This window comes from Rhinopithecus bieti, unplaced genomic scaffold (genome assembly GCF_001698545.2).
Source record: "Rhinopithecus bieti isolate Rb0 unplaced genomic scaffold, ASM169854v2 scaffold_3858, whole genome shotgun sequence".
Classification (NCBI taxonomy): Eukaryota; Metazoa; Chordata; class Mammalia; order Primates; family Cercopithecidae; genus Rhinopithecus; species Rhinopithecus bieti.
In genome coordinates this window covers 899,356-912,064 of record NW_016804227.1, presented here as the reverse complement: position 1 = coordinate 912,064, position 12,709 = coordinate 899,356, and the positions used below count along the sequence as shown (strand labels likewise).

Sequence of the window (12,709 nt, the reverse complement as noted above, 5' to 3'; positions counted from 1 at the left end):
TACTGGGCTTTTTGTGGGAATAGTCACATTTCTTTACTGAATCTGTTTGTAGAAGGGAATCACATCCAGTCTGGTTTTAGAAGTAGGGCTTTGATGTCATTAGAGGGAAAGGCTTTGGCATCTGTCCTGAGTTCAGCCCAGAAAGCAAAGCAATATACCAAAATGAACAGAGATCCCACGTTCACTCATTCAACAAATATTTTTCTCTGTTTATGAATGAGACAATGGGTAAAAAATGAAAGAATGAATCAGACACAGTTCCTACCCTCTAGAAGACCAAGTGCAGTTGAAACACACAAGCAAATGAGCAACTATTACATAAGTGCATAGATAGGTCCTGGGCATAGGATTTTATGAAAACACATAAGAGGAATGCATCCCAGGCTGGGTGGCAGGGAAGAAGTCCAGCAGATGGACACATCTCAGCTGAATCCTGAAGAATAATTAAAAGCTAACCAGACCAAAGTGGACAGAAGGAGGGAAAGGAGGACAGTCTAAACAGAGGAAAGGACCTGCCTCAAGATGCCAAGGAGACAGCATGGGACTTTCCAAGCAGATGCAAGGGTTGGGGAGGAAAGGAGATTGAGCAACAAAGACATGGATGTAGAGGGGTACACTGGTTGCATTCTTTCGTGCTACCTGAGCATCCTCTCAATAAGCTCGCCTCCCACTGCACCTACTCTTAAATGAATCTGTTTGACCTGTGGTATCTCATTTGCAATCACAAGAGACTGGACTAACACAATGTGTTCAGTCAATATTTACAACTCGAACTAAATGGACCCGGAACTTCCGGGACGGTAGAAGGCAGCACAGAAGTAGTGATCAGCTTAGGGCTGTGAGGTAAGAGGAGGAAGGTACAGTTGAGTTGAGGAGGCTTTCCCTGGCCATCAAAAAAAAAAAAAAAAAAAAAACCCAAAATAAAGTGATATGTCATTTCCCATGCAAAACTTTGTTCATAGAAGGAAGATTTTTAAAAAGGAAAAATATCAAATGTGCACAAAACACCCCTAGAGCTTATAACTGCCAATATGATTCAGAAGTGCTTAAAATTCTCAACATTTCCCTCTACACTATGAGTGACCCCACATTCCCTGTTATTTTTTTAAGTCATCAGAGGCTGGGCGTGGTGACTCACGCCTGTAATCCCAACACTTTGTGAGGCAGAGGTGTGTGGATCACTTGAGATCAGGAGTTTGAGACCAGCCTAGCCAACATGGCAAAACTCCATCTCTACTAAAAATACAAAAAATTAGCCAGGCATGGTGGGTGCTATAATCCCAGCAACTTGGGAGGCTGAGGCAGGAGAATCGCTTGAACCCGGGAGGCAGAGGTTGCAGTGAGCCAAGATCGCACCATTGCACTCCAGCCTGGGCAACAAGAGCAAAACTCCATCACAAGAAAAAAAAAGAAAAAAGAAAAAGCCAACAGAATATTCACTTTATTATTCTGTAATTATAAACATTCATATCTGTACCATATATACCTTTCAGTAGGTTTCTGCAAACAAACTGAAAACCACTGAAATCCATTTCTAAAATAGAGGAAAAGATTTGCCTAAATTAGAAGTGCTTTAGTAGCCCTGCTGTTAACTGCCTAGCAACAAAAGCATAAAGCAATGGAGAAGCAAGATTTTCTGTTGAAAAATCACTGATCCACTGGGGGGCAAAAGACTGAAGATTTAATCAATCAGTGAAAAAAAAATTTTGAGTTTTCTTAAAGGAGATCAAAATAAAGAGTCCATTCATTTGTTTTTATTTAATTATGATTACATATCAATAATAATTAATAATTAAAGTTTATTTCTCTGGTATATCCATGTATAGGAAGGTGGCAGAGTTGAGAGACATAATGGTAGGCATTAAAATAAATGGAGACACAAACAGAAAACAGAGAAGCAGAAACAAACACCTAGACAGTGGGAGATGCCCATTTAATAACCTATTCATTTATAACCTTATTAAACATCTGGCTAAAATCATGCAGACATGGCATGTGGTAATTCTGGACATAATATCAACACTTGGTACTTGCCATTTCAACCTATGTATTTATCTATGTGTTTAAGGATTATAACAAAGCATTTCCACAGATTAGAGAAGTTAATTTTCATTTCAGCTCCCTGAAATCAATATTATTCGCCTTGTCTTGCAGCTGGAGGCTGGGCAAAGACCTGAATGCCAGTCAGCCTGCCCCCAAGCTCATGCTTTTAGCATCATGGGGGACACATGGGAATATTACTGAAAAGCCTTCAGCCAAAAGGACAAAAGGAAACTACAGTAGCCTTTCATTAGAAAAGGAGAGGAAGCTCTAAATGATACTATAAGATAGATTTTTTTTTAACGTTGCACTTATTTTTATCTCTGCCTTTTCTAGATAAGTCCCCTGTGAGCTTGTCATTTGTGTGTGAAGCACTAGAATGGAAAGGCAGGAAGCCACCCTGAGAAGGGGAGAATCTAGTTAAAATTCTTCTATTGCATTAGGAAGGCTGCAAACCCCAAACTGCCCTAAAACCAAGAAATATCTTGCCTAGTTTCATCAAAGTCATTAGCAATTATTTCTGAAAACATATGAGGGCCTCATAAAGTGCCTAAAAATTGGACCAGAAAACTGTGAGGTATGTGCTTTGAGACACAAAATGGATATTCCCGATATTCTTTTTTTTTGAGGCAGAATCTCACTCTGTTGCCCAGGCTGGAGTGGAGTGGCATGATCTTGGCTCACTGCAACCTCCACCTCCCCGGTTCAAGTGATTCTCCTGCATCAGCCTCCCGAGTAGCTGAGAATGCAAGCACCTGCCACCAAACCTGGCTAATTTTTGAATTTTAATAGAAACGGGGGTTCACCATGTTGGCCAGGCTGGTCTCAAACTCCTGACCTCAGGTGATCCACCCACCTCGGCCTCCCAAAGTGTTGGGATTACAAGTGTGAGCCACCGCGCCCGGCCGGATATTCCTGATATTCTATAGATACATCAAGGTCACCTCCATATTTTCTGGGGCTAGGCAAAACAAATGTTAAAAACCAACATGTAACAACTAATCTAGCTTTGTGAAAATAAACTATAATACTTTACTAATGCACTATTTCAATAAATCAGAGGGTTTTTCATCTGACCTGACTGGGCACCTCTAACAGGTCACACTGCTCGAAGAATATGACATCACTTATTGAAGGGCAGCCTCAGGGAATGCACCACGTAGACTTCTGAAGATGCTGCACCTTCACCTGACACAGTCTTCTCATCTAATTAATCAGTAAATGTGAAGGCATTAAGTGTGGCACTGAGAAGAAACTAAGTAGGCGGGGTAGGTACATGGACTGAAAATTAAATGACCTCTATGGATCACAGAAAAGCATAGGTAACAGGATAATACAGCAGGGTCAACTGTGGGAAGTGAAGAATCACCCCAGTGAGCAGGGAATTAATACCAGAAGGCTTACTCAGGAATCATGCGGCATGCCCCTATGAAGCCACATCTGTAAGGAGCCAGCCACGTTCTGGCTCTCATGACAGTAAGAGCCTGCCGCTATTTTCTTCAGAGTATGAGCAACCCCTGTATTACACTCCTGGAAGAGGCCTCTGTGAAGCACAGCAGGCATATAACCCTGTGTGTTTGCCTCCTGACGTATATTCCACCTTGCACAGGGAAGCCTTCGAATGAATGAGGTAAGGCAGCATGGATGCCTTGGAGGTACTGACTAGATAGAACTGAATAAGCAGCACGATGAAGTCCACAGCATCCAAAACTATGAGCGTGCTTTGTGCCATGTTCCTTTTAATGCTTTGCTAAAATATGACATGCAAAATGGAAAAAAAAAATAAAAGTTATAAGATAACAATCAGCAATAATTCAAAGGGTTAAAAAAGAGTCCCTGGGAGAAAAGTTAGAGAAACTAAGTTATTTAGGCTGAAAAAAGAAAACAAACAAACAAAAACAACGGAAGAGACTTTATATAAAAGCATTATGCCTAGGAAAGAAACCAGGAATAGGAGACCCAGTCGCCAAACATGAGACCAACAACTGTCTCATGATGGCCCTGAGAGCTCTTGCAGAGCTTTGGTTTCCTATCTGTTTCCCAGAACTGCTCTGAGGCTGAGATGAAATGTGCATTTTCTCTTAACATCAGTCTATAGTCGCCGAGTGCCTACCCTGAGCCAGATTCTGGGGACACAGCAGCTTACAGAGCACTGCCCCTGACCACAAAAGGCTCACAATCCAATGGGTGAGAGAAGCAAGTAATCAGATAAGCAAATAGGAAAGGACACATGAGGAAATTATAAGGGACAGGGCACCAAAAGGAAAGGAATATCAAGAAAAATTTCTGCCAAGAAAAAGCATCTCATCTGAGACCTGTAGGCTGAATAGAAAGTTAACCAGGTAAAGTTACTGATGACTGCAGAGACTAGGGAACAGTGATGGGTAGAGCCGTAGGCCATTCCATGCAGAGTACTGCAGCCCTGGGGCCTGAGGGTGAATGCCCAGGGAAGGAAAGCGAAGGGCAGTTGAGGCACTGGTGGGGAATTAGATATGTGAAATTCTATCTAAAGTGCCTGTATACAAATACATGGAATACTGATTGACTAGTAGTGAATGTCCAGTCTCAGTTTCCATTATGATGAGACAAATTAACATGAATCCAAATAGTACTTCTAAAAATTAGGACAGCTGTTTGGTCTTTTCCAAAATTACCAAAATGATTTTTGGAGGACTTCTCTCTAACAAGTTTATGCAGTGCCTGGATGGACAATGCAGCCCAACTAAAAAGATAAAGAATAGGGGCTTTGGTTTACTTCCTTTCTTGGTAAATCAATGTGGGTGAAAATCTCTTCACAAAAAGTATTCACGCACATTTGAGATTGTTTCATTGTCTATAAAATTTAAAAAGTAATACCTATCTTGCATAGTTGTCACAAGAGCTAAATATAATACTGCACATAAAATGTCTAATACAGCAGACCTCATCAAATAATATGTATTATGATGGCTGTTTTTCTTCTTCTGATTTTTTTTTTTTTTTTTTTTTTTTTGAGATGGAGTCTCACTCTGCTGCCCAGGCTGGAGTACAGTGGTGCAATCTTGGCTCAACATAACCACCACCTTCCAGGATCAAGTGATTACCCTGCATCAGCCTCCCAAGTAGCTGGGATTACAGGCATGTGCCACCACACCCAGCTAATTTTGAAGTTTTAGTAGAGATGTAAGTTTCACTGTGTTGACCAGGCTAGTCTCAAACTCCTGACCTCACGTGATCCACCTGCATCGGCCTCCCAAAGTGCTGGGATTACAGGCATGAGCTACTGCGCCCGGCCTGATTTGGCATCTTATATTACTACAGCTGTAAAATGCGCAGGGGAGACTGAGCTGAATGTGTAAATGGTAGTAGTAGCTGTCATATTAGCATTAACTGAGCATCTTCTATGTGCCAAGCACTGTGCTACAGTGTATAGCCCAGGAAGCAAAACATCCACATTGTGATCAGTCCTTATGTGAAATATGTATGCCCTACAAAACAAATGAAGAATCATTTAATAGAAGGGTCCTTTTATCTGGATTCCAGTTGCTTGGGGTAGTACTAAACCTGAGGGTTATTTTGAAAGCAGCCATTTTAGAAGGCAAAGAAATGTCTCAAAGTCTTACATGTGCTCCTAAATCTCTGATTACTGCCTTACCAGATACCGTGGGAACAATCAGTTGAGCCACAGGCCATATGGGAACCACCTGTGATCCTGTTTATTCCTTTTCTTCAAGTCTTCTTATGGCTTATGACCTAGGCCATGTTAAAGCCTAAACCACAACCTAAGCATGCTGGTTGGTAATGTTTTCATTGCAAGGGATGAATATTCAAGGCCACAGTACCTTCCAGGCCCTAAGACTGGGCTATCAGGGTGGATTAAGAAATTGTCAATTTCATGCAAAGCAACATTTCTGAGTTAGTTACTGAAAATGTGCTTTTCTATAGAAAGTACATTACAAGACAAGTTAGTCTAGCAGTGACTTCACCTCAGACTGTTTTCTCAGACCTCCAAAGTGAGGTAGGGAACACACTAGAATAGTTTAATACATCATTTGTCTTTTTATTTTTCCATGTGATAACAGAATATTCTCTTCTCTCATTTTATTGTTCTTTCAAACTTACTAACTTCTCTCTTCCTTCCTGTCAGCTTCTATTAAGTAAGGCTGCAACTTTACTTCTGCCCTTCCTCATTTACCAAAGGACAAGGGAACGAAAAATGGAAGCTCTAATGGCTTAGTTTACACTCCTGCTAATTTCAAACAGATTTCTAAATTGCACAGCTTTTAAAATGAAAGAACTTTTTCTCAGAATGACCCTGTGACAGACAAATGCTAAAGTGACTCCAACGAACCTTGCTCTGCTGGTATTCATAACTTTTTTTTTTTTTTTTTGGCAGAGTCTCGCTCTGTCGCTCAGTGTGGAGTGCAGTGGTGTGATCTCCGCTCACTGCAAGCTCCGCCTCCTGGGTTCACGCCATTCTCCTGCCTCAGCCTCCCGAGTAGCTGGGATTACAGGCGGCCCCGGTTATTCATAACTTTATGTGACCCCTTTCCCTGGAATGTGGTTGGGACATGGAGTACGGGACTTGCTTCTAACAAACAGCTATATATAAGATTCTATGTTGGTGGCAGGCAGAGAGATCCTCCTTACTGGCTTAATGAAGTAAGTGACCATGTGGACCGCAGGCAGCCTCTACAATAGCCAGTCAGAAACTCAAGCCCTCAGTGCTACAGCAATGATTACTGTCAACAGCCTGAGTGAACCTGGAAGCAGATTCTCCCCTGACTGAACTTGCAGTTGAGACAGCAGCCTGGTCACCACCTTGATTATAGCCTTGTGAGGCCCAGAGCAAAAGACCCATCTAAGCCATGCCTGGACTCCTGACACAGAAATTGAGAGATAAGAAGTGTGTGTTAAGCTGCTGTATTTATGGAAATTTGTTATGCAGCAATATAAAACTGATACCATCACCAACATAATAACTCATGAAAATAAAAATCAACATTGACATCTGATAATGCTGGGCTAACTGCACAATGCCGAGAAAGGGTGCTAAGATAATCCAACTCTATGTGCCCTGAGCGCCTCTTTCCCAATTGTTCATAAATAAAATACAACTTCTCCCTCTGCTACCATGACATGCTATTTCACATGCTGGCATGTAACTGTCTTTGCAAATGTGCTAATACTAAAGTAGATGCTGAGAGGAGCTGTTTTTTTAATATGGAAATAAAATATCTTCATTTCACCCAGTAAGTGGTTTTTTTCTAGTCATATTTTAAACATACAATATTTGCATGTTTTTTAAAAATCAGTTTTACATCAAGGCAGAGCAGCAGTTCAATCAAGGATTAAAAGCACAGCACGAGCACTTCTTTTCCTCACTTGTTGCTTCTGCTGCCCCTCTCCTTGTCCTTGGCACTGGTCTCCTTGGGCTCTGATAAGGTCTCGAGTTTGTATGCATCACAATCCCCTTGATAAATCCTGTGTCATTTATGCTTGAGGAAAAGACATGGAGGTATATTTTTAGACCCATTCCTACGGCAAGAAACCCTCATAAATCATTCTGTCTACTCTTCCCTCCACTCTTGATGTTGCCGTGGCAACTTTACAGGTACACTGTTTCTGCTGTACTGGGCATCTGGCTCTGCTAAGGAGTGGAGCTGAGCACATTCTTTTCTCAGCTGTGATCTGGGAAACTATACTGGAGCAAACTGTATTGGTGGGAACAATGCAGCGTTCAGTCTTCATGGCACCTTCTCCCTTGCTGGAGGGAGGCCATCTGTCAGCCTTCCCCGATATCATGAAGGACCATGCAACACCCAGTCACACACAAATCTTAATAACCCTCAAGGACAAGTGGAGCAAGATCTCAGACGATCTGTTCCCTTTTAATTACAGGAACCTTGATAATGAAGATCTCCACCCTGGTCAAGAACAGGGGAAAGACCTAAATAAGTCTTACTATATTTTTAATTATTTAAAATATGCTTTCATTTATGGTAGAAGACTATTTTATGAGTTTGTCTGTTTCTCATAAGCTATTTAATACCAGGAAGAAAAAATAAATGTCTATTTGTACACAAAGCAAACCTTCCCCATAGTTATGCAGAAGAGAAATAGAAACTTAGCTAAGACAAGGTGTTCCAGGCTCTGGGAACCTCTTACAAGCACATACACTATGTCTCAATCCTCTAGCAGCCAACACAGAACACCCAGCACACAGCCTGGTCCACACAGTACTCAATGTTTGATAAATGCTGAATGACTATCAGGGGCAGAGTTCTAGATAGGAAAGTTATAACAACCATTTCCCAGGACTTCTGATAATAACCTTCTTAAGAAAATATAAATCTGACAAAACTGTAAGTCTTTGGTGGCTGGGACCTTGCCGTGCATGTGCGTGTGTGTGTGTGTGTGTGTGTGTGTGTGTGTGTGTTTCTATCCCTAGACTACCTGTACAGTCTGAAGTCCATATTAGGGAGACTCAATGACTACGACATTAATAAATCAAGATGGTCCCAGATATACTTATATTATCCTCATACAGCAAGACCATGGCTATGAAGAACCCTCAGAAATTAGTCATGTGGGATAGTTAAGGTTTTATCCTATTAAACCAAAGACACTTTTTAAAGCAATTTCCCAAGAGAATCTTTCCGAAATGCATTACATACTTGACTTCACCCTTAAAAAGAATGGCTGGAACATATTTTAATCTTTGTTTGGTAACTCTAAGTCATCAAAATGAATGTAAACTACAGTACTGTATTAGCATGCAAGAAAGTTTTTTAAAAAACTGTTGAGGCCGGGTGCGGTGGCTCATGCCTGTAATCCCACCACTTTGGGAAGCCGAGGTGGGCGGATCACAAGGTCAGGAGTTCGGGACCAGCCTGGCCAATATGGTGAAACCCCATCTCTACTAAAAATACAAAAACTAGCCGGGCATGGTGGTGGGTGCCTGTAGTCCCAGCTATTCAGGAGGATGAGGCAGGAGAATCACTTGAACCCAAGAGGCAGAGGTTGCAGTGAGCCGAGATCATGCCATTCATTGTACTGCAGCCTGGGTGACAGAGCAAGATTCCATCTCAAAAAAAAAAAGCCGTTGAAGTACTCTAGGTTATTGCCCTCCAAAAGTAAGTAATCCCGGACAGGGGTTTTGTTTTGTTTTGTATTTTAATGTCTTCTTCATGTTATTTTGTCACCTGACACACTATCAGATATGAACTATTATTTGTTGTTGTATACCTGCTTCAAACTGCTTTTTCTCCTTAATGTGCTACTCAAAAATCTGTTGTGATTTCAAAGGCACATGACCAGCTTTGGTCATTCAATAGATATTCATATTCAATGTGTGGCCAGGCACTATGTAAAACACTGGTGATACAAAGATACATGATACATACATAGTTCTTATCCTCGAGGAGCTCTGGGTTTTGTGGGAGAAGCAGACATAGAGACAAATTGGCAGGCAATTATAATTCTGGTGTTGCTGAAAATATAGAGCTAGTACTCTTAACTCAAGCCGTGGGCCGGAGGGAGTCAGTGACAGAATGTGCATAAAGGGAAGTTTCCTTAAGAAGGCTGCTAAGTATAGCCCTAAAAGATGTGCATTGGAACTAGGTAAAATAACAGCTGTGTTTGAGAGCCAAAGGTAAGGCCTTCCCTTGGTAATTATTTTATGCTCATCTGTATGTGCTATACATACTGGCCTTTTTTTTTCTTATTTAGCACTTGGTGCTCTGGGGAGTTGAAATGATTGGATCACTGAGTTCTCACAAGGTGCAGTGTCACTGTAGGGAGCTATAATACATGCTCTTATGGGGTGGCTGGAGTGAGTGGTATAAAAGGGCACTCCCATTTGTTCTTGTGTTCACACTGGAGTACTCCAAAAGGCTCTTCACAGCATCAGTCATGCAAAATGTGCTAGGGCTTTTCCATTATCTTGAGGGGAATTTGTTCACTAGCTTCTCATTTACTCCTCCTATAACTGGAAGTTATACTGAAAAATATTACAGAAACTTTAATAGTAAGATTTCAGAAGATTATATGCTATAAAACTGAATACAGCAATTCGTTACTTAATGTGCTGGAACCTAATAAAAGGGTTCAAAATACTCACAATAATCAGCTGACTGAACAGATAATTGTTAAATCTAAAATGCATGGAAATAACCGAGAAATGTAAGAAGAATATTAACAAGTATAATGGAATAACCATCTATATTCTAAAACATCTTTCATATATGCTTTACATTTATTAATATCTAAAATATATTTAGCTTATAAAATGTATCATACACTGAACTAGACACTGGGGACAGAAAATAACATGATAATGAGACTGACCCTACCCTTGGGAAGGGAAAATGAGATGGCTACACAAATAACACAGAATATGAAACATCTCAGAAGAGAAGTACAGATAAAATCTAGAGGAAGTAAACATTACTTCCAGCTAGGAGGGTTAGAGAAGGTTAATGAATGGGATGTCCTTCCTTCTGGGCTTGGAAAGAAGGATAAGCTCTGAACGTGAGATTAAAAAGGAAAGGAGAAAGTATGGACTGTAGGTAGATATCACAGCATACATGAAGGAACTGGGTTGGAAAACAGGGCAGATGAGAAGCAGTAGGAGAGAATGTTGGCTCAAACATAAAGCCAAGAAAAGTGAACTTTATATAGCAGGCAGAGAGAAGATACTCACCATTCATAACCAGAGATGTGACAAAGATGGATGCATCTGGTAGCAATGGGGCAGAGTGTATAAAATGTGCAGCTTCAGGAATTATTTCAGAGGGGAGCGCCTATAATACCACTGGAGAGGGGAGCTGGGCATATCAGATGTTGCACAGTTAAATTCAACAGGATGTGGCTTTCCCAATGTGACATAAAGGGTGAGAGTCTGGGCATGTTGGTGAAGTGGGGCCAAAGTCAAATTTCAAGTGATTAAAGACAGTGAATAGTAAGGAAATTAAGGCAGCCAGCTCAGCTACTTCTACAGGCAGTCTGGCAGTAAAGAGAAGAGCATTTATCATTAAGTGTGACTTAAGTTAAAGATATAAATGGCATTGAATGAGTTAGTTAGTAAATTATGAATAAAACTCAAACCTTTTTTCTGCTGCAAGAACAATCAGCCCTTCTATGAAGTATAATACTGGTTCATTCTTACACCAAACTTTTAAAGATATATGTATGGTGAGTCATTATGAATGTGTCTCCTTTCTCTGAGATTCTCTTTTATATATGCCTTTAAGAAAAATTAAAACACAGAGAACTTTAACTGGCATGATTTTGAACCTGACAACTACACATATGTATATTCCTGTTTTATCAGCTGAGATTACATGACAAAACAAAAATAAAGCTATTTTCTAATCTATTTAGTCTGATTTTACACTTTCTATTAATTTACTTGCTTTGTTTTGAAACTCTCTACTCACTGAATACTAAATAGTTTGCCTCAAAGGAAGATAATACTTTGGGTCAGAGAAACAGCTACAGGCCATGGGGTAGTAAAAATCAAATCTGATCCTAAGTTAGGTTTTTCTTTTCATTATATTCTCTAACAGTTCAATGACTAATGTACTTCTCTTTCGAGGAAAAACTGCCCCACAGAAGAAGGCCTGCTGCAAGCTGCATTAAGAAGGCTGCCTTCCTCTGGGCGAGGGTGTGTAACCCACGGAGATAAGAAGCCACAGGGGAAACCACCACACAGGCCACTATTTTAGTATTCAGCTGCTCCAACTGCGTGGTTGTCCAAAATAAGCCCTTGGCTTTATTATTTTCAATTCTAGTAACTACAATTGGTTTTGCATTTGTACCTAAGGACCAGTTATTATTCCAGAAAGCACCTACAATTATCTCCTTAGGTCCTGGGCTGTGAACTCCGGTTAATCACAAATGCACGTAGCTTTACATAATGTCTATGGGTAACAGTCAATGGAAACTGGAGCACTGATATTTCCAAATATTGGCAAGCCAGGTTTTTTTTTTTTTTAATCTATTAAAAGATGCATCTAAATTCCAGGTGCTTTTATTACCACACAAATCTTAAGCTAAATTCATCCCTAATAAAATGCTCCTAGCCCCTGCAAATGGCATTTCCCCTCTCAAAATCTATTCTTATTATTATCTCAAATAGTGTCCAAAATGGTCAGCCCTCATGGTGAATAATCTATTCATCTGTAATGCAGAAGGAAAAAGAAAGAAATTTCATGTTTTTAATTAGCAATTGTCTAATGCCTAGATCCTTAGAACCCAGACAATGTTTCTTGAGGTGGATCAGTAATTGGTTAAAACTCAAGGTTAATGAAGCTACAGTCCTAGGTTTGAATGAGTCAGTCAACCTCACACCAAGAAATCCTGTGCCACAAACTCAGAAGGTACCTCTGGCCCAGGTGTATTACAAATGAGTATTACCACTGGAAGGCCAACCATCACGTTACTATAGAAACAAACCAACCTGTATCCCCAAAATGGATGGAGATTGCTTTTGCTTTTCAAAGTTATTTTCCCAAAACATTTTTTAAAATGCAGAAAATTAAAAAAAAGAAAGAAAGAAAGAAAAAAAGAAAGAAAGAAAGAAAGAAACCATTCCTCCCTGCCCCCGCTCAAGAAAGAAAAGAAAAAAAGGAAAAGAAAAGAAGGGGTAGGGAGGAGGTAGGGAGGGGAAAGGGAAGGGGAGGGGAGG

At 40.5% G+C, this 12,709-nt stretch overlaps 1 protein-coding gene across 6 annotated transcripts in view; it reads right to left on the bottom strand.

The window, feature by feature from the left end:
• ST7 (suppression of tumorigenicity 7) overlaps positions 1-12,709 on the bottom strand; it is a 282,529-nt gene that overhangs the window by 138,550 nt on the left and 131,270 nt on the right. The gene's annotated exons all lie outside the window — the stretch shown is intronic.